The sequence below is a fragment of the Ursus maritimus genome, unplaced genomic scaffold (genome assembly GCF_017311325.1).
Source record: "Ursus maritimus isolate PB19 unplaced genomic scaffold, ASM1731132v1 scaffold_24, whole genome shotgun sequence".
NCBI classification, from domain to species: Eukaryota; Metazoa; Chordata; class Mammalia; order Carnivora; family Ursidae; genus Ursus; species Ursus maritimus.
In genome coordinates this window covers 19,744,758-19,766,893 of record NW_024424897.1, presented here as the reverse complement: position 1 = coordinate 19,766,893, position 22,136 = coordinate 19,744,758, and the positions used below count along the sequence as shown (strand labels likewise).

The 22,136-nt window shown below is 42.6% G+C and overlaps 1 protein-coding gene across 4 annotated transcripts in view; it reads right to left on the bottom strand.

Moving 5' to 3' along the window:
* The window catches only part of STAT3 (signal transducer and activator of transcription 3), a 98,896-nt gene that overhangs the window by 45,032 nt on the left and 31,728 nt on the right, over positions 1–22,136 (bottom strand). The window lies entirely within an intron of this gene.

The following is a 22,136-nucleotide window of genomic DNA, read 5'->3' as shown; positions in this document are numbered from 1 at the left end:
TCTCCCTCCATCCCTCCCCCACCCCCTGCTTGCGCTCTGTCTCTCAAATAGTTTTTTTTAATTAATAAATTAAAAATTAAAAAAATGTGTAACATACTTCTGGCACAGAGAGGTCTGAAAATACCTTAAGACGCTAATTAACTTCATTGAAGGGCATACACTGGTCTAACAGGTGCAATAATTCATGCAGATTTACTGTGACAAGCAAATACATAACACTTCCCAACAGAAGAATTTATACTAAAATGTAGGCCTCAAAAGAAAAACTGTTTTTAAATATAAAGCTAGGGGCTCCTGATGGGCTCAGTTGGTGGAGCATGTGACTCGGGATTGTGAGTTCGAGCCCCATGTTGGTCTTAGAGATTACTTAAGGAAATTAATTTTTTAAAAAACTTAAAAAATGAAATAAAAAGCTAAACTGATATAAAGTAAAGTTGTTTCTCCTTAAATTGCAATAACCAGACTTTCGTACCCTGTCATCATCTCAAAGAAGGTATTTCATGACATGTGCCTGTTGGCAGTATTTGGGAATCTAAGAAATTATACCCTAAGTTAATACTGACGGGTAGACACCGAAATGAGGCATTTCATAAAACATAAAACCACTTGGATGAGTAAGTTTATTTTGACATACTCCCAAAGTGAAAGGTCTAAGAGCCAACCTAGAATCAATAGCAAACTTCTTTACACAGTAAGTCAACTGCCTGCTTTTCAATGCTTTACCCTCAAGATACTTGGACTCCAACTCAATAACAAAAAATGTTTGTAATTGTTGTTGTTTAAGAGCTCTTAAAATATATAAAATCCAGCCTCCTCACTTGACAGACATAGAAACAGACCACTGACGTGAGCACGGGGAATAATATCCAACAGGACATCCTCGTGACTTGGTTTACGGTTCTTTCCACCACACTATGACTTAAGAGGCAAGGAGTGCATCGAGCCGTAAACTTTGTAACTGGAAAAATGTGGTTAGAGGGGAAAAGACATGTGACTGCAAAGAGAAAATCATCTATCCAGGCAGCAAAAGAGGGTCATAGTTGTTATTCTCTCAAAGAGAAGTATTTTGTTTTGGGGATTAAAAAAAAAAAATACCACATAATTGTGACCTCGCTATATAAAAATGCAGAGACACCAAATACATCACTTCTCGGAGGTTTTCTTTCCTTTTTTCTCAGTGTTCCTGAGATATAACTGACATACAACATGGTATTGTTTTTAGGCGTACAACGTAATGGTTTGATATACGTATATATTATGAAATGATCACCGCAAGTTTAGCTAACATCCATTACGTCGCATACTCACAAATGTGTTTTTCTTGTGAGGAGAACTTTTGAGATCTACTCTCTTAGCAACTTGCATATACACAACATTGTCTTATGAACTAGGGTCCCCCTGGTATATATTATGTCCCCACTCCACAGGTGTTCTGGCCCACCTGTGACATTTACGTGGCCACATGGAGAGGTGTCACTGGTTCACTAAACACCTGACTGCCTCTTTACCAGATGCTTTGCCAAGCTGTGGGGGACACCAAACTGGAGAATTAGTAGTCCCTGCCAGAGCAAGAGGGATGCACAACTTCAGGGGGCACCCCTGGAACGTAACTCCAAAACTACAAGGCAAATGGTGCTCCTGGGAGTTGGGCAGTCTAGTCCCTACTGTCAACGAAGATACAGTTTTGAAAGAAAAGCAGACATGTAACTAGATAATTACGTATAAATGGAATGGTGTGACGTGAGAAGGCCGATCCTTCACAAGGCTCTCCAGGACTGGTGGTAATGCTATGGAGGAAGGGGTAACCAGTCCCAGCACAGGGAATAGCATGTGCAAACACAGACAAGCTCAAGACAACATGATTCCGGGTTAACCATCACCCAAAAGCTTACTAAAGTGATGGTAAAGCAGTGGCAATGGGTATAAACCCACAAGGACAAAGAATGGGAAATGAGATGACAGGGGACAAAAGATGTCAAAAGCTTCTAGAATCCAGCAAGTGAAGACAGGGTCACTAGTAAAGGTCACCTAGTAAAGCTGAGAAAACTAAACAGTAAGTACCTGCAGAAGGGATTTCCAGCCAGAGCTATGCTGTATGACCCCCAGAAAGCTCAAAGTTGGAGGGAGTAGGTATGGTTGATGGCAGAGATGAAAGGTTTGGCTGAAAAGAAAACTGGTTGAAAAATCAGTATAATTGAGATTTTTCCAAATAACTACCTCTCTCTGAACCCAGCAGGAGACAAAAGGACTCACTGCCTCGAGAAAGCCAAGTATGGACCCGGGGATACCAGACACAGCTGAGGGCAAGAAAGTCACTGAACTAAAACAACAGAGATTAGGTAAGAAGCTATATACATCAGCTTCCAGAATCCCGGGAGCCAGGGCTTTCCCCAGTCACCCCACAGTGAAGCCCAACAAGCACAGAAGACCAACCTGAACTGAGAAATAAGAACAACTACATTTTGTTGCTGTTGTTGTTGAAGTAAGCCCTAAGCCCAACGTGGGGCTTGAACTCACAACCCCAATATCAAGAGTCACATTCTCTACTGACTGAGCCAGCCAGGTGCCCCTAAGAATTATTACACTTTTGAAGAAAACCTCCAACATAACAGAGAGAGAGAGAAAGGCAGAGAGGGATGAACACAAGAGGGACCCAGAAATCGGTGAATACTAGGAGCATATAAAAATTTCGCAAAACTAGGGGTGCCTAAGTGGCTCAGTTGGTGAAGAGACCGACTTTTGATCTCAGCTCAGGTCTTGATCTCAGGGTTGTGAGTTCAGGCCCCGGGGTTGGGCTCCAAGCTGGGCATGGAGCCTACTTAAAAAACAAAACAAAACAAAAATATCACGGAACTATAAAAAGTATCCTCAGAGAGACAAGTTATGCACATTAAACAGGATTAGGATGAAAATGAACATGAAGAAAATGACAAGTGAAAAAGCACTCTTGAAATTAAAAATGGCAGCCAGAATTTAAAATTAAGTACATGGGTTGAAAGATAGAGCCAAGAAAACCTTCTAGAATATACTCCAGAACAAAAAAGATGGAAAATAGAAGCAGAGGGGAAACAAAACAAAACTCCGATGATCTGTCCAGAAGATCCGATTTCTGACCAAGAGGATTGCCAGAAAAAGAGAAGGGAAAAAAGGTGAGGTGGGAATCAAATAAAGAATAAGAACTTCTGGGGCGCCTGGGTGGCTCAGTCGTTAAGCGTCTGCCTTCGGCTGAGAGCGTGATCCCAGAGTCCTGGGATCCAAACCCACGTCGGGCTCCTCCGCTGGGAGCCTGCTTCTTCCTCTCCCACTCCCCCTGCTTGTGTTCCCTCTCTCGCTGGCTGTCTCTCTGTCACATAAATAAATAAAATCTTAAAAAAAAAAAAAAAAAGAATAAGAACTTCCCTTTCCAGATTGAAAGGGGCCCAACTATTACCCAATCCAATGAATGAAAACTGACCCACACTAAAGCATATCCTGTGAAATTTTGAGAGAGGGAATAAATAAGTTATACAAGCTTCCAGAGAAAAGAACTAGGTCTCTCGGAGAGTATCACAAATCAGAACAGCATTGGACTTTTTTCTTTTTTTTAAGATTTTATTTACTTATTTATTGGGGGACTGGAGGGCAGGGGGAGGAGGAGAGAATCCCTGGCAGACTCCATGCGGAGCGTGGAGCTTGATGCAGGGCTCCACCCCATGATCCTGAGAGCATGACCTCAGCCAAAACCAAGAGTCGGACACTTAACCACTGAGCCCCCCCAGGCACCTCATCATTGGACTTTCAATACAAACACTAAAGGATTTAAAGTCAATAATTGAGCCAAAATGCCTTCAAAATGATGAACAAATGATTCGATGCTCCAATGATTATTCAAGTGCCAAGAAAGAATAAAGATATTTCAGATACTTATCAAAAAATTGAGTTTCCACGCACCTTTTCTTGATAGCGTGTTACTGGAAGACATGCTTCAACAAGTGAAGCAGTAAAGCTAGAGAGAGGAAGACACGGGGTCTCGGAAAGAGGGAACCCAACATAGGAGACTGTGATCGCAGCAGGACGGGGGTTGGGGGTGACAGCCACGAGCATAAAGACTAGATTGCCAGTGTGTTTTAAGCATTTGAAGCAAACTGCCAGGCATTTGAGAAACCTGCTAGAACACTTGGGGAAGCTGACAACTGGTTTAAGAAAACTAAACAAGTTTTTAAAAATAAAAGTATTAACTCCAGAAAAAGACAAGTATTTGTATGTGAAAGGAAATACGGGCATAGTACACTTCTTGGCTTACCAGTGAACAATCTTTAGCCAAAATAAAACACATGATTAGCAGTTTTGGCTTAAAATTTATGACCACTCTATTGTGAGGGATGAGAAGGAACAGCGGTGGTGAAAGAAATATATCCTCACCAATGATAACAGGAAGTTAAACGGTATCTAAAATTCTGAGAGGTCAAAACAGCAGTGTACTGAGAAGCATGGAATAGTTGGAAAGTAGCAGTCTGGGAAGCAATGCTTGGAAATAAGGAGGGGCGGGACAGATGATTGTCGTTTTCAACATAAGTTTTTCAGTGTTCTTCAATTTCTAAATTATTTGTATGCATTACTTGGATAAAAATTATAATAATTATGTTTTCTAAGTGAAATGCCTAATACCAACATAAAATTTAGGTAACATTTTATCTTCTCTCAGAAGGAACCTCCTTACTTGACTCATTCATCCATCTGTTCATTCATAAAAAAAAGAGAAAAACCACACTGTCAGGAACCAAGGGCAAGGTATGGAATGGTGAACAGGACAGGCCTCTGCCCTCCTCAAGTCACGGAAGAAGACAGACAAGTATATAAGGAAGTAATTACCGCTTACGATAAGAGCAGTAAAGATGACAGGATAGTGAGTGACTGGGGTCAGGCTGGCAAACTTGAGATAGTCAGGGAAGGCGTCTTGGAGGAAGGAAATATTTGTCCTGGCTTCTAAAGGAAAAGAGACCTTTTGATGTTAAAATACCAGCTCGGAGGGACGCCTGCGTGGCTCAGCAGGTTCAGTGTCTGCCTTTGGCTCGGGTCAGGATCCCAAGGTCCCAGGATCCAGTCCCACATCGGGCTCCTTGCTCTGAGCGGACCCTGTCTCTCTCTCTGCCTGCCGCTCCCCCTGCTTGTTCTCTCTCTCTCTGAGAAATAAACAAATAAAATCTTTTTTTTAAGATTTTATTTATTTATTCGACAGAGATAGAGACAGCCAGCGAGAGAGGGAACACAAGCAGGGGGAGTGGGAGAGGAAGAAGCAGGCTCCTAGCGGAGGAGCCTGATGTGGGGCTCGATCCCAGAATGCCGGGATCACGCCCTGAGCCGCAGGCAGATGCTTAACCGCTGTGCCACCCAGGCGCCCCTAAACAAATAAAATCTTAAAGAAAAAAAAAAATCTCAGCTTGGAGTTTCCAGGGCCAAAAAGATAGTGCAGATCTATGTGTTAAAATGGGCAGGCCTATGCTTAGGCAACATTTCTTGGTGTTCTGCCCAAGAGGGTTTTCAGGGTATCTAGTCTACCACACAGCTAGAACAGAAGTCAGGATGAGACAAGAACAGGAATTTAAGAAAACTTTTGAGGTAGCGCCAAAGGACTGCAGATAACTGAAGAGAAGCAGAGGTACGAGAAAACAGGGGAATGAAGGCTATTTCCAGATTTTTGGTTTGCACAGTGCGGTAGATGCTGACGCCATTTATTTAGATGGGGGAAAATTGGGTGGGGAGAATGGCACCCAAGCTTGTGGTGAGAAAGGTTTTCAAGAGTTATGTTTTAGACAAGATCAACAGGACACAACTACAAGTCGTCCTAGGGGAAATGTCAAGTGAGCACCAGGACCCAGGAACTGGGAGCCTGGAGAGGCCTGGGCACCCTTGGTAATCACCAGAATGGAGATGATGTCTAAAGCCAAAGTAATGGACAAGATAACCTGAGGACAGAATATAGAAAAAGGAAGGAAAAGAAAGCCCCAGAGGGCTGAGACCCTTCAAACAGTGTTTAGGTACAGGATGAGCCAGGAAAGGAAATTGGGAAAGACCAATAAGACTGAAGAAAAAACCAAGGGAATATGTTGTTACAGAAGCCAACTGAGTATTTTTTTTTAAAGATTTTATTTATTTATTTGACAGAGATAGAGACAGCCAGCGAGAGAGGGAACACAAGCAGGGGGAGTGGGAGAGGAAGAAACAGGCTCATAGCAGAGGAGCCTGATGTGGGGCTCGATCCCGTAATGCCGGGATCACGCCCTGAGCCGAAGGCAGATGCTTTAACCGCTGTGCCACTCAGGCGCCCCCCAACTGAGTATTTTAAGAAAAAAAGTGTTCAACTGTGTCCTATACCACTGAAAGGGTGAGCAAAATGGTGACAGCATCCATTCAATCGGATAAATGCAGAAGTCTCTGGTGACACTCCAGCCACCATACCTAGTCCTTCCTTCGATTAGGTTAATGCTTCTGAACCCCAAGACAAATCCACCAAGATCACAAAGGCACACAAACCACTCTTGTTACTTTTCTTCCTAGAAGAAACGAACCCCTGAAAGAGTATCGTCTCACTTTTGTCCCTTAATCTGACACATACCCCCACCCAAAGAAGGCAATTTAAAAGGGCCCTAAGAGAATGACCTCTAGAAATAGTGATTCTTCTCCCAGAGAAGATTTAGAAATCTCCAGTATTTCTCCACTATTCCACTCTACCTGGAGTCAGAAATGTCCAGGTTTTAAGGAGGAATCAGCACTCTACCCAACATACTCTATGTAAGGGCAGAGAGATTACTTTAAACATAAAGATCAGTATTTAAGTCTATACTCTGGACTATAGCTCTCTGGCCAGCCCTATCTAGACCCAGGAGAATTTGAAAATTAAATTTGGGGGGGCAGGGGAGGTAAGTTTTCATTTCCTTGTAAGGACAGTTCCTCAGTATAGTAACCACAAACATCTCAAAGATTGTTTCTGTATCAGCTTGAATTCTAGGAGAGAAATTTATGCCAATTAAAAAAGTTTTAAGGAAGAAAGACTAAATATATCCAAAGTATACAAAGAACACTTAAAACTCCCTCAAAAATAAGAAAACAACCCAATTTAAAAATGGACAGAAGAGCTGAACAGGCACCTCACCAAAGAAGATCTACACATGGCAAATATGCATATGAAAAGATGCTCTACTTAATATACCATTAGGAAACTGCAAATTAAAACGACAATGAGATACCACTACACACCTATTAGAATGGTCAAAATCCAAAATGCTGACAACACCAAATGCTAGTGAGGGTATAGAGCAACAGGAACTCTCATTCGTCGCTGGTGAGAATGCAAAATGGTACAGACACTTTGGAGTGTCTTTCAGCTTCTTATAAAACTAAACATACTCTTTTTTAAAAAAAAAATATTTTATTTATTTATTTGGGGGGGGGAGCATGAGCAGGGGTTGGGGCAGAGGGAGAGGGACAAGCAGACTCCCCACTGACCACAGAGCCCAACCCAGAGCTCCATCCCAGGACCGTGAGATCATGACCTGAGCCAAAGCCAGACACTTAACCAAAAGAGCCACCCAGCAGCGCCAAAACTAACAAACTCTTAACATATGATCCAGCAATCACGCTCATTGGTATTTACCCAAATTTGCTGAAAACCTGTATCTACACAAAACCCTGCACACAAATATTTATAGCAGCTTTACTCGTAACTGCCAAAACTTGGAATCAATCAAGATGTCCTTTAAGAGGTGAATGAATAAACTGTGGGACTTAGAGGCAATGGAATATTAATCAGCAATACAAAGGAATGCGTCTGTCAGGCCACAAAAAGACGTGGAGTGGTTAGAATGAATGTTGCTAAGTGAAAGAAGACAATCTGAAATGGCTACATACCCTATAAGTATAATTCCAACTATATGGTGTTCTGGAGAAGACAAAGCTATGCGGGCAGTAAAAATGAGCTGGTTACTATGGTTTGGGGGAGGGATGAATAGGTGGAACACTGGGGATTTTTAGGGCGGTGAAACTATTTTATGGCATGCTGTAATGGTGGATATATTTGTCAAAATCCACAGAATGTACAACAAAGTGAATGCTAATGTTAACTGTGGGCGTTAGTTAATAAAAATGTATCAATATTGGCTCATGGGGCACCTGGCTGGTTCAGTCAAGTGGAGTGTGTGATTCCTGATCTCCGGGTCGTGAGTTTGAGCCCCATATTTGGTGCAGAGATTTAAAAAATACATACTGGTTCATCAATGGTAACAAATGTACCACAGTAATGTAAGAGGTTAATAATCGGAGAAACTGTGGGGAGGGAGAGGAGAGGGTATATGGGAACGCTACACTTTCTGCTCAATTTTCCCATGAACCTGAAATGGCTCTAGAAATATATATATATATGATCTATAGGGGTGCCTGGGTGGCTCAGTCGGTTAACATCTGAGGCTCTTGATTTCAGCTCAGGTCATGATCTCAGGGTCATGAGACTGAGCCTCCCATTGGGCTCTGTGCTGGGCATGGAGTCTGCTTAAGATTCCCTCTCTCTCCCTCTGCCCCTCCCCTCCACCACTATGTGTGCTCTCTCTCTAAATATATATATAATATGTATAATATATTGTATATTAAATACATTATATATATTAAATATACTATATAATATTTAAATATAGTATATTATATAGTATATATATTATATATAATATGTATATGCATGTTGTGTATATATATTAATTTTTTTAATGTACGAGTTGAGCTTTATGAAAAGGACTTTTAAAGATAAATCTGACCTACAAAGCTTAAATTTTATTCCAGATAGAAGATGAGCTATTTCCCTCAATTAAGAAAACTTTTCTATTAAGTCTTCTCAAAATGAATAATATACTTGGAAAAATAAGTTACCTCCTGTACATCACAGTTTTGCATGATATAAGCACCCAGAAAAGAAATGATCTTATCCATTAGCATCTACATAAGAGCTTATGAAAAGGCTCAATTACTCATGAAATTATAACCTAAAAATGTGAGGTTGTGGACATGATTTAGAAAGAGAAAGAATAAATACTTAGAATCACACCCATACAGAACCTGGCCTGAAGCATGAATTCACACTGGATTTCCCAATCACTCAGCCAAAGAGAACCCTGAGCTGGTCAAGATACTGTAACCATTCTATCAAATAGGTTGTTGTTCCCATTTTACAGATAAGGACAGAAATGTTAAACCATCACAAAGATAATGGTAGAGCCAGAACACAAACTTGGAGTCTTCAAATTCCCAGGCTAATGGAATCCAATTATCTGTTTGTAAGTCTTATCTCTACTGTGTGACCTCTGACAAGTAAATTCCTCTTTGAATTGGTTATGTAAGCAATTATAAGAAGAAAGGAAAATAAGAATTTTACTTCTGATACATATAATAAAACTTTATTATGAAGACATGTCTGAAGATGGCTCAGTCTTGTTTAAGTATCCACCTCTTGATTTTGGCTCAGGTTGTGATCTCAGGCTCAGGAGTCTGCTTGTCCCTCTCCCTCCCCTTCTGCCCCTCCCCTCGCTCATGCTCACTCTCTAAAACAATTACATGAACAAAATCTTTAAGAAATAATATTTAAAAAAGACATGTCTGCAATAGGGACATATCTGACACTTATTACAAAGGCATGTCTGAAATTAATCAAAGCAGTCAGGAACTTATATGTTCACGTATTGTCTACCAATAAAACAACACCGAACATCAATCTGGTAAAGTCATGATCTTTTTGATAGTCATAATCCACCCCTGATTGATATTAAGGTCCATAAATACTAAGAAAAGTAAACAAACAAAAATAAATATCCAGGGGCCCTGAGGTCAAGAGCAATATGCACCTCTAACTGAGCCAGCCAGGCACCTGAGCCCCACAGTGGGTGTAGAGATTACTGAAAATCTTTTAAAAGATAAATACATAGGGCACCTGAGTGGCTCAGTTGGTTGGGCATCTGCCTTCGGCTCAGGTCATGATACGGGAGTCCAGGGATCCAGTCCTGCATCGGGCTCCCTGCTCAGTGGGGAGTCTGCTTCTCCCTCTGCCCTTCGCTCTGATTGTGCTCTTTCTCCCTCTCTCTCTTTCTCACTCTCAAATAATTAAAATCTTTTTAAAAAGATAATAAAAAGAACGAAAGAATGAACAAAAGAGAAAGAATCTTCATTTTTCCTTAGTAAACTATATGTCTACCATTTACCTTTATCTCCAAAACAACGACTTCTAAACCCCGTGGACGTGACTTTGCTAATCTGAAAAAAGACTTTTATAGCTTACGGTTCTTTAGAGCAGATCTCAAGCTAAGGACCACCTACATCAGAATATATGATTGCCTGTTAAAATGACCTCAGATCTACTAAATCAGATTATCTGGGTCAAAACCATAGAATCTGGGGCACCTGGGTGGCTCAGCCCTTAAGCGTCTGCCTTCGGCTCAGGTCATGATCCCAAGATCCTGGAATGGAGCCCCGCATCTGGCTCCCTGCTCGGCGGGAAGCCTGCTCCTCCCTCTCCCACTCCCCTTGCTTGTGTTCCCTCTCTCACCGTCTCTCTCTGTCAAATAAATAAAATCTTAAAAAAAACAAAAACAAAAAAAGCCCATAGAATCTTTTCTTTTCAAAACAAATACCCTAGAGGTGCTTGTACTAAAATCTTTAGACCAGCGGTTCTCAAACATTTTGCTCTCAGGACCCCTTTACGACCTTAAACATAAGGACCTCAAAGAGCATTTGTTTGTGAAGGTTATATCTCCCAATATTTATTATATTAGAAATTAAAACAGGGGCACCTGGGTGGCTCAGTCATTAAGTGTCTGCTTTCAGCTCAGGGCGTGATCCCGGGGTCCTGGGATTGAGCCCCACATTGGGCTCCTCCACTGGGAGCCTGCTTCTTCCTCTGCCCCTCCCCCTACTTGTGTTCCCTCTCTCCCTGGCTGCCTCTCTGTCAAATAAATAAATAAAATCTTAAAAAAAAAAAAAAAGGAAAAGAAAAGAAATTAAAACAGAAATTTAAAAAATATTTATTAACTCATTTTAAAAATAATAAACCTGTTATATGTTAACATAAATAACATCTCTATGAAAAATAACTATATTTTCCAAAACAAAAAAAATTAGTGGAAAGAGTGACACTGTAAAAGTTTTAGAAATTTCTCTAATGCTTAATAGAAGACAGCTGGAGTCTCATCTGCTTTTGCATTCAATCTGTTGCAGTATGTTGCTTTGATGAAGAAAACTTGACTTCACACTAGTTGGAAAAGGGAAGAGAGTATCTTAATAGCCTTTACAGATAATTCTGGATATTCCTTAACACCACACCAAAATTCAACAAGTGGTAATTTCTTAAAGATCAGACGCAATGTGGATTGCATGCTGTTGGGTCTCAATTAACTTTTCATACTCATCAGGGGCAGTGAGATCCATTAGTCTATCCAGCATCTTGAATAGAATGTTTTCCCAAGCATGATTTAGTAATGTCGTGCATTAATCATTTGGAAACCACTATCTCAGAGACACACAGACCTTCCAAATGTCAATACATTTCATTATAAACTATCAAAAAATCACATTTGTTTTACCATAAAAAAATTCCATTCGTGGGGCGCCTGGGTGGCACAGCGGTTAAGCATCTGCCTTCGGCTCAGGGCGTGATCCCGGCGTTATAGGATCGATCCCCACATCAGGCTCCTCCGCTATGAGCCTGCTTCTTCCTCTCCCACTCCCCTGCTGTGTTCCCTCTCTCGCTGGCTGTCTCTATCTCTGTCAAATAAATAAATAAAATCTTAAAAAAAAAAATTCCATTCGTTAATATGGGAAAGCTGTCAAATTCACAATTTTTCTCGCAAGTTTTCTCGAATTCTAATATTCACTCAAAAGCTTAAAGTCTATCATTGGCAACAAATATTGCCAGTTGTTTGCCTTGAAGAGACAGCTTCTCTTCCTTCATTTTTGGGGAAATGTCTACCAACATCCCAGTAGGTCTGCCATTCTTTCAAAGTAAAAACGGTGTTTTCATGAAACAAGCAGCTAGCTTGAGATTTTAACTGAAATGTTCCCATAAGAGCTCTTCTCTAAAACAACCATCATACTTCCGTGTGCAGAACTGCTTTATGCCCGCCTCCCATTTCATCACAGAATATCAAAAAAAGCACATCCTCCAGAGTTGAAAGGGAACGAAATTAATACTGTATCATGGACATTCTTACATGAAGTCAGTTTTTCTTCCTGGGGGTGCACTACATATAATAACTAGGGTTCAGTGTAAATGCCAACTAAGTAAAAGACACAAATACATTATAAAAATAGCTCTGATATCAAAGACCCCCTGTGAAAGGTCTCAGGGGCCCTCAGGGATCTGTGGACCACACTCTGAGAACGGCTCCTGCAGACAACTCGAACAGATGAGCAGCCCATCGGAGACAACAATACAGAAACCAAAAACAGCTCCTGCCCCACTTGCCCAAGGACACAAAATAGCCTGTTGTTTTAGGATTGGAGTGGTCGAAATTACGGAAGCCGGGCCCTAGCATCATAGGCATATGAACAGCAAGCTTTCAAAAAAAAATGAGTGCGTGGCTGGCACTGGGTGAGGGTGGGAAGTTGCAGTATTTCTACCTGTCCAAGTGACAGACTGGATTTCATTTGATGACAGAGCTAGAGTTCGCCCCAGAATTAAAGTTTCAGAAGAATGTGCACTGTTAACTGTAAAGCTACACTGCTTTTTTTTTTTTTAAGATTTTATTTATTTATTTGACAGAGAGAGAGACAGCCAGTGAGAGGGGACACAAGTAGGGGGAGCGGGAGAGGAAGCAGCAGGCTCCCAGCGGAGCAGGGAGCCCGATGTGGGGCTCGATCCCAGGACCCTGGATCACGCCCGGAGCCGAAGGCAGACGCCTAATGACAGAGCCACCCAGGCGCCCCTGAAAAGCTACACTTCTAAACAGTATGCATATGATGGTTAAAACATTAAAAGTATAGATGTACAGATTTATTCATATGTGCCCAAACAAATATGAGGATATTTACCATAACATTGTTTTCTGTCTTTAGATTCCACAGTCTATGACTATCATTAGGAGAGTAAATAAATTATTAAAAAAAAAAAAAAAAACCTAAAAGAAAGGGGTACCTGCCTGGCTTAGCCAGTAGAGCATGTGACTCTTGATCTTGGGGTTATGAGTTTGAGTCCCACATTGGGGAGGTAGATTGTACTTAAATAAGAAAAATCTAAATTAATTACGGCATCCATAGCCTAGAATACTATGTAGATCTTAAAAACACCAGACAGGGGTGCCTGGCTGGCTCAGTCGGGACAATGTGCAACTCTTGATCTCAGGGTTATGAGTTCGAGCCCCAAGTTGGGTGTAGAGATTACTTAAAAATAAAATCTTAAAAACAAACAAAAAAACATGAGATGAACATATTCACATGGAGTGTTTACTAAGATAAACAAAGTGACGAAAAGTAAGATACAGAGTTATGTGTATAATGTACTACATTCTTTGGGAAGGGAAAAAAGAGAGAGAAAATAACATGTTTGCATGCATACAAATGAAATCACTCTGAAAACAGTAAGAAATGGGTAACTAGCTGTCCCTGGGAAAGAGAGGATAAGGTAAAAAAACAAACAAACAAACAAAACTTTCCACTTACTACAAACCTTTTTGTACTGATTAAACTTTTTCTTTTTTTTTTTTTTTCTCTAAAATATTGCTTTTAGCATGAAGAAAACTGGAGTCTGGAACCGAAAAACAAAACTGATATATTCTTGCAGCAAATCTGTGGTTAAGACTAGCTAGCATTCATCTTTCCTAGGGAAAGGGGAAGTAGTTTAATGCACAGACTGTATGGTGTGTGGGTTTTTTCTCTATCCCCTACCTCCAGCCTCATTCTCCCTTACTCGGAAGATATTCTCACTGGGTATATAAGAATGGTACTCTCATTGTAAAGCTTAAGGTAAACTGAGGTGGAAGTCTATGGAATCACACAGGTCACTTCTGACCCAGGCACCTTGGAGATTTCTGCAGAAATAGGATTTTAATTAATAAGCTTTGCTTTTTAGAGCAGTTTTAGGTTCAGAGCAAAACTGAGCATAAAGTACAGAGCTCCCATAAACCATCCCCCCAGCCCCGAACAGGCACAACCTCGCCCACTATCAATGTCTGGCACCACAGTGGCACACTGAGAAACAGGAATTTCAGATGGCTCCGTGAACCCAATATTCTCCAACACAGTTATTAGGACCTTATGGTGTCCCACGTGTTTCTACCCACTTACAGTCCACTCTTACTTATGCACTTAAATGCAAAGGGACAATAACACATAGAATTAAGAATAAATATTGGTATCTGCGGGGCACCTGGGTTGCTCAGTCGGTTGAGTGTCTGACTCTTGATTTTGGCTCGGGTCATGATCTCAGGGTTATGGGATCGAGCCCTGCATGGGGCTCCACGCTAGGCGAGGGGCCTGCTTGGGATCCTCTCTCTCCTTCTCCCTCTGCCATTCTCTCTCTCCTCCTCTAAAAAAACAAAAAACAAACCACAAAACAAAACAAAAAAAACCCATAAGTTCCCAAATTAAACAGAATGTGATACCTGTTTAAAAAGGGGGGGGGACACGTGGGTGGTTCAGTTGGTTAAGTGTCCTAGACTCTTGGTTTCGGCTCAGGTCATGATCTCAGGGTCCTGAGATGGCGCCTCACCTAGGGCTCAGGAGTCTGCTTGTCCCTTTCCCTCTGCTCCTTCTCCTCTCTCTCACACACATACAAATAAATAACCTTTTTTTAAAAAAGGATAAATAGTAATATTTGGCTCCAGGATGCTTCAATTATTCCACCTGCCCCTGTGAATAAAGCAGTCACTGTCCAAATTATGTTTTATTTGGGTTAACCTTTCAGTAAATTTGCTTTCCCTAAACATATTGATAAAAAGGGGCCCAAATATCAAACGGATTTGTCAGATAAAAATCAGTGTGAGATTAAATATTTATCGTGTCTAAACCACAAGTAGAAAAAAATTCAAAGGCTGACTATTTTAATGCTAACTCAACGCAATATTGCACTCTGGTTTACAGGAGAGGTAATGACACAGCTAACATCTGGGCTTTGGAGTTTTGAGGATTACCCTGGCAGGGAGAGAAGGGGAGAACAAAGGAAAGTCTTATGCTTTTCATTCTGTCATAAAAACAGCATATGCTAAACAGCAAAACAAAAGTAATATTAGAAAAGATTCGAAAACCATGCATTTTAGGAAGCTTTCACCTAAGCAGGTGCTCAAATTCAGACTCAAATCCTCCATTTCTCATAACCAGAATGAGTGGTCAGGATACCAAAAACTAATAAAATCAGTCAACAAAGCGGGAAAACAGGTGGTTAACACCAGACTGGGCAGGGTTTTCCTACATTGAGCTCACCTTCGCTAATCTCAATCAGTTTTCAGAAATGGCTTTTACAAAAACTACCCAAACATCCCCCTAATAATTTGTGCTCCTCCTCCACAATAGGGAAGCCATGTATTTACCAGAAGGTTTACTTTCTCTTTCAAGCTCTGCTGGCTTCCTCCTGCCCCACATACGCCCTAGAAGCAACTGGGCGGCCTTTCTTTCCTGGCTTCTCGGATCCCGAACTGGAGAGCCAGTGTGAGAAAACCTGTTTCAGGGAGAAGCTGAGTGGTTCTTCTTAACCACAAGGCTATTTTGAATACAGATGCGTTTGCAAAGGAAAGTTACAGGACAAGAAAATAAAGCTCTACTCCTCCGGTGAAAACACACACACACACACACACACACACACACACACACACCCCTACAGATGTGAAGGGACAAATCACCTCCTAGCCTCGGACAGGTCATTTAATCCGCTTGGGATGCGCCACACCCCCAAACAGTATGTGGCCCCACCTTCCACGTCTGACTCCTCTCCCCGCAAACCTGCAGCATCATGTGCACTTTTGGTGTTAGGAACTCCAAGGGACTGTTCAAATTCCTAAGGCGTAGTACATTTTTAATGTGTCAAATATTCCTTAAAATAAATGGCCCACAATCACAGGCTTTGGAAGATGCAAAGAGAGCTGTCACAAGGGCATTCGTGTCAACAGGAATTTATGGTTTGCCTATTCGTTGTACGTGACAGCCTCCATCTCCTCCTCCACCACAATGTAAATCCCCCTGGTCCCTATTCATTTAGTTTTTTCCTATTAGGTTAGAATCTCCCAATTACTCCTTCTTTCCTTTGGGTCATTAATGGCTACCATGAATCATAACTTGCCTGACTTTGTAGGTAGACAGATACTGCAGTTTTTAATATTAATTATAAGCACTCAAATTTTAGCTATCTGCCAGGCACTGTGCAAAGTACTTTATATACATTATCTTGCGGGGCGCGCCTGGCTGGCTCAGCTGGTACAGCATGCGACCCTAGATCGAGGGGTGCTGAGTTCAAGCCCCATTTTGGGCATAGAGCCTACTATAAATAAATAAAGAAACAGGGGTGCCTGGGTGGCTCAGTTGGTTGGGCGTCTGCCTTTGGCTCAGGTCATGATCCCAGGGTCCTGGGATCCAGCCCCGCATCAGGCTCCCTGCTCAGCGGGGAGCCTGTTTCTCTCTCTTCCTCTGCCTGCCTCTCCCCCTGCTTGTGCTATCTCAAGTAAATAAATAAAATCTTTAAAACAAACAAACATATACACATACATATATACACACATTATCTTGCTTATCCTCACAAGTTCCCTACAATGAAGCCTGGTATCTGTATTTTATGGCTAGAGAAACTGCCCAGAGAAGTTAAAGCAACTGACCCAAGGTCTAAGAGGTGCTGGATTTGGAATTAAAGCCCAAGGAGTCTGACCTCACAGCCCATTCTTTTACCTCCTATAGCAACTCTGGATCATGAGACCCTTAAACACACGGCCCAAGCTTTTGACACTCCGACGTTACCTTCAGAACGCTCAAAAGAAGTTCCTTGTCCAATGTAGTTATCAAGTCAAAGGACAGGTAAAAGTTCAGTGATTAAGAGAGTCATTTATTCTTATGGGTGGGGGTAGCAGAAAGAAAAGCCAGATAATCCAAACCTTATTGTATTTTGCGAGTAGATTTGCCTTCCTTATTGTTTTTTTATTAGGCTATTAAAAAGAGATTTGCAATAAATATGTCCAAGATAAATTGCTAAGTAGGAAAAGGTGCAAAAAATCTGGAGAAATACACACCATTAACCATTAATACAACTATTAACAAGATATATATAAAATACACAGAGTTTATAGTTCTACAAATTTAAATGTTTAGTAATAGCACATATTTCTTTTGTAAACAGGACCAAACAACTTAGTTTTAATGACATGTGAACCCACAAGGAACAGAAGAGAAGGGGGAAGAGCCGGAGCTCGGCAGTTTCCTCTCCCCTCAGTCGAGTCCTCCTAAATTAAGAACTTACACTTTAGCTCCCTGGACACCCTCTGCTGTTTTAAGCCTCTGCACATTCATGTCCCCTGGCCTTGAACGCAACTGTTCACCACTCAACTTTGTCAGGAGAATTCCTATTCATCCTACAAAACCCCGTTCATAGGAGTTCCAACCTGATAAAGTCCTGTGATAAAGCCTTTTTCTCACTCCTGAAGAGAATGAATCTCTTTTCTGGGACATTTAGTAAGAACTTAGAGATCTATGGAGTTCTTACTGTGTGCCAGGCATTATGCTAAGCATTTTATCTATATTATCTCACTACATCTTCAACAGGCCTAGGAGACATGCACTGCTATCCTCTACTTTGACAGATAAGAAACTGACACTCAGGGGCACCTGGGTGGCTCAGTCGTTAAGCGTCTGCCTTCAGCTCAGGACCTGATCCCCGCGTCCTGAGATCGAGCCCAACATCAGGTTCCTTGCTCCACTGGGAGCCTGCTTCTTCCTCTGCCGCTCCCCCTGTTTGTGCTCCCTCTCTTGCTGGCTGTCTCTCTCTGTCAAATAAATAAATAAATTCTTGAAAGAAAGAAAGAAAGAAAGAAAGAAAGAAAGAAAGAAAGAAAGAAAGAAAGAAAGAAAGAAGCTGAGACTCGGGTTCTGAGGAGGACGTAGCCGATCCAGGATCTGATCCCAGACCTGTCTGACTCCACAGCATCAGATGTGAACCTCTTATCCTGTCACCTCCCCTGCGTCCATCCTGAAGCAACATACACCCTGGTCCGCACAAGGCCCCTCGTTCCGTAAAAAATAGGAACCATATTTCATTACCCTTGGATACCGCCCAGCACAGTAATTGGCTCTCAGTATAAAATGTTTGCTGATAATAAATAAATTAATTAAAACAAAATAAAATGAAATAAAATGCTTGCCTGACCTAAGAGTTGTGATAATCCTAACATAAAGAACTGAGCAGAATAGAAATTCATTCTTCCCCATGCTGTTCCTTTTAAAAACTAGAGACGTTTCGAACTACCGACCACCAAAGTACCATGTGGCCACCCAGACTAAAGTGCACCAGAGTAAGCCAAGGCTCCTAGTGACAAATGTGTAACTGCAATATTAATTCTTTTCACCATAACCAAGAAAGACTGAGATTGCCCGACAATGTCATCCTGCTGGATCTCACCAAGGCTGCTCCGGGCACCAGGACTCCTTCAAGATTTGGGGATGTCCCTCAAGGGCTCTTTTGGTGGTTTTTATGAATGACCCAAGAGTTATAGTAAAATCGTTTAAATATGGAAGACATAAAATATGAGTGGCCACTTACAGCCAATCAAAAATCCTAAAAGACACTTCTGCACTTAAACACACGAGTCTGATAAGTCAGAACACCTCTTTGGGTGCTGGCCCAATTTACAGGCTCAGCCCCAAGGCCAACTCCCCTAGGGCAGAGGCCATGGGCACTGATCTACTTTGTACAGATCAACCAATGCCAGGCACGTCCCCGACACATAGTAGGCACTCCATAATTAAACACCAACACTTGGCCTCACAAATCTCTGACAGGACAAAACCTGAAACTCCAGGGTCTGCCCTTCAAGGCCTCTTATGAGCAGACACTCCTCCCCTACCTACCTTTGTAATCTACCAGGATTTTGTTCCTACTGCACCACCATTCCTCCTCACCCCCAATTCTTTACACCTATCAAATTCCAGCTATTATTTGGGACCCAGATCAACTCTCTTCTTTGGCAAGAAGACTTCCTAGACCATTCCAGGCCTCATAACCTCTCCTTCTGAAGACCTGTAGCACTTAGTGCAGCACTTCCAACAGAACTTTCCAGGACAACGGAAAGGTTCTTTAGCTGTGCTATATATATACTTTAATACGTAACAACTACCTTGTTGGATGGTACAGGCTTAATGCCTCACCACCTCTTTGAGGACATGCTGCCCTATAGGGATAAAGCATTTATCGAGTCCCCTCAGAGGACTGCAAGTCCTGTGAACAAAGCCTCTGATTCTTCATGGCAACTTTCACAAAGTTGCAAAAAGCAAATATTTGTTGATCTGTACGCCACCTCTGAGGAAACCATAAGGTAAAAAGGTGCTGGCCTCAGCATCTGGAATGGTCACTACCTCTGCCCCATCTCACATCAGAAAGTCAAGACCAGCAGAGGCAGGGAGGAGAAAGCAACTTTCTGGAGACACAAATCATCACTGACCCAGCCACAAGGCACTCTGGATTAAGTGGCATTTTTCTCTCCCTCCATTAGCAAATAGCTAAATTCTGATGATAAGCTACGCTGACTAAAAAGATAGTGACTTCCCAAGTTAGACACAGCAGATGGAAAAATAACCTAAGCACACCCTATTTCTACTTCTTCTTGCACCTGTTTATTGGCTATTTCCTTTGGAGTCTTACAGCCTGTTGGTGGTATTTCACTGTCCAGATAGATGTGAGAATTTCAGTGACACTTTTCCTAGCAGGGTCTACACTCACTGTAAATCAAGACCTAATACTTAACCATAGATAGGTCAAAATAACACAAAGTATACCAAAGGTACAACTTCTACCACGATGACACTCTGCTGCCTTAGGCAAGAGCCTTGTTCCTTTGACCTCAGGTTCCTGATCTATAAAATGGGGTTAATGTCATGTGAACTATCTTCCCTTTGTGGCAAGTCATAGCTATGGACAGTTCTAAACAGTTATTCTTCCAAAAGTACTATATACAGAAATAAAAGATCTGTGAATTTGCTAGTGATTCTCTGTGGTGGATACGTTAATATATAGACTTTAAGATCAACCCTCCAATATCTAAAACATATTTTTTCCCGGTATTCCACACTTCCTTTCCCTACCCCGCGAGGCAAATGTCTGAGCAAAAATTCTGCTAGTACGCCAGTCTGGCACATATAACAAGGAAATAAATGTGTCGACTCAGGGAACACAGACGTATTTAATATAAAACAGAAATTTGGCTGAATCAAGTCATAACAGTCTAAATCCACATATGAGAGATTGAGATGATTTATAGTTCTGATTTATTCCAACCAATGCTTTACCAGCACAGCCAGCCAAAAAGTTACAACCCATACACAGAATATAGCCCATAGGTGCACACAGGATAAAAACCAGCAGATACACCTTATGTACATTTTAATTTTTTTAAAGAAGTGTGTCAATACCACACACGCACTTGATGTAACACAGAAAGATGTGTACTAAACATGGAAAAAGCAACTTGGATGACAGTTTGAATTTTGCTAACTTAAGCCCAATCATACCCCCCAATCACAGGTAAAGTTTGCACACATGGCTTTGCCAAGGCCAGCCTGTCTTTGTTTCCCTCTGCCTTTACCCAACATCTTGGCTCTAAGACAGAAAACTCCCACTCTCGATTGGTTCATTCTGTCCTATGCAATTAAGCAACACCACAATCCAGTAAACGCAAGGGCTCGATTATTTATCTTCTGGCCAAGTTTACCAGGTCTTTATAAAAGAACAATGTCAAGGAAGAAAGGTTTATTTCGCTCTAGAACTGGCTTAATGGGGGTTTTATTTTGCTTTGTTTTGTTTTTAGAAGGGGAGGAGGGAAGCAAGGTTTAATCTAGGGGGAAAAAAAAGACGGGAGGGAATTTAAAAAGAGTACAAGACTGTCAATTTCCCTACAGGAAACTTGATTCTTATGCAATAATCCTACCCACAACCAACCAGCCTGTGGGACCGTAGGGGGAAGACACCTATTCCTACCTCTAGAGGGGTAGAGCTGGCTCCTAAAGGAGAGGGAACAGGGCAAGGCCGAGGAACTGGCTCAGCCGGGAGCCGCCGGGCACCGCCGGGGAGAGGGGAAAAAGCTCTTTGCAACACCCCCACCCTCTGCCCGTGATCTCTGCCGGCGTGACAGTTGCTCCTGTGGCGGAACGTCCCCAGAACCTCAGGGAGCAGGAAGTCGGGGGGCTGTCCCTTACTCCTGCCACCCCCACCCTGGAATGCCCTCGCCCCACTGTCCTCCCCCTTAAGCCCATTTTCTCTCTTCCTCGGCGTCTGCCCTTTTTCCAAAGAACGAAACTTCCTTCCAGCGCCCCCTGTCCCTTCAGAGGCCCGCTCCTGTCATCCCGGGAGTTGTCCCTTCAGATCGACCCTCGCGTCTCCACGTATTCCCCCCCGCCCCACTGAAGTTTCCATCCACAATTCCCCCAAACACTGCAGAGGCTCCCGGCCCCTCCCGCGCCCCCCCTGGAATCCCGAGCCTGGGGACGTCGGGGGCGGCCCACCCTTCACCCCTTCACCTGTTTCGCGCTCGGGCCCGATAGGCCGGGGCTGCGCTTGCGCCGCCGGGGTGCGGGCCGCGGGCCCCCTCAGGCCGCGGGGCCTCTCCTGGCAGACGCGGAGAAAGAGCGCCGAGCAGGGGTGCTCGTCAAGGATCCGGTTCGGGCTCGCTCGCTCTGCGGCGACGTCGGAACCCCAGACTCCCCCTCCCCGTCTACGCCGCGGCAGCTCCGGAAACCGCTGAATTACAGCCCCTCCAGCCAATCCCCGCCCAGCCCCAGCCTGGCAGAGACACGCCGCTGCTGCATAATTCATGAGACGGCCAGTTTTCCGGCCACCCAGAGGCACTGGTGCATATACGGTACACATGAAGCCCCACCCACTGGCCAATGAGGAGAGCCTCTGAGAAAGGGCGGGCCAACATTCGGCTGGGAACGCCCCAGTGCTG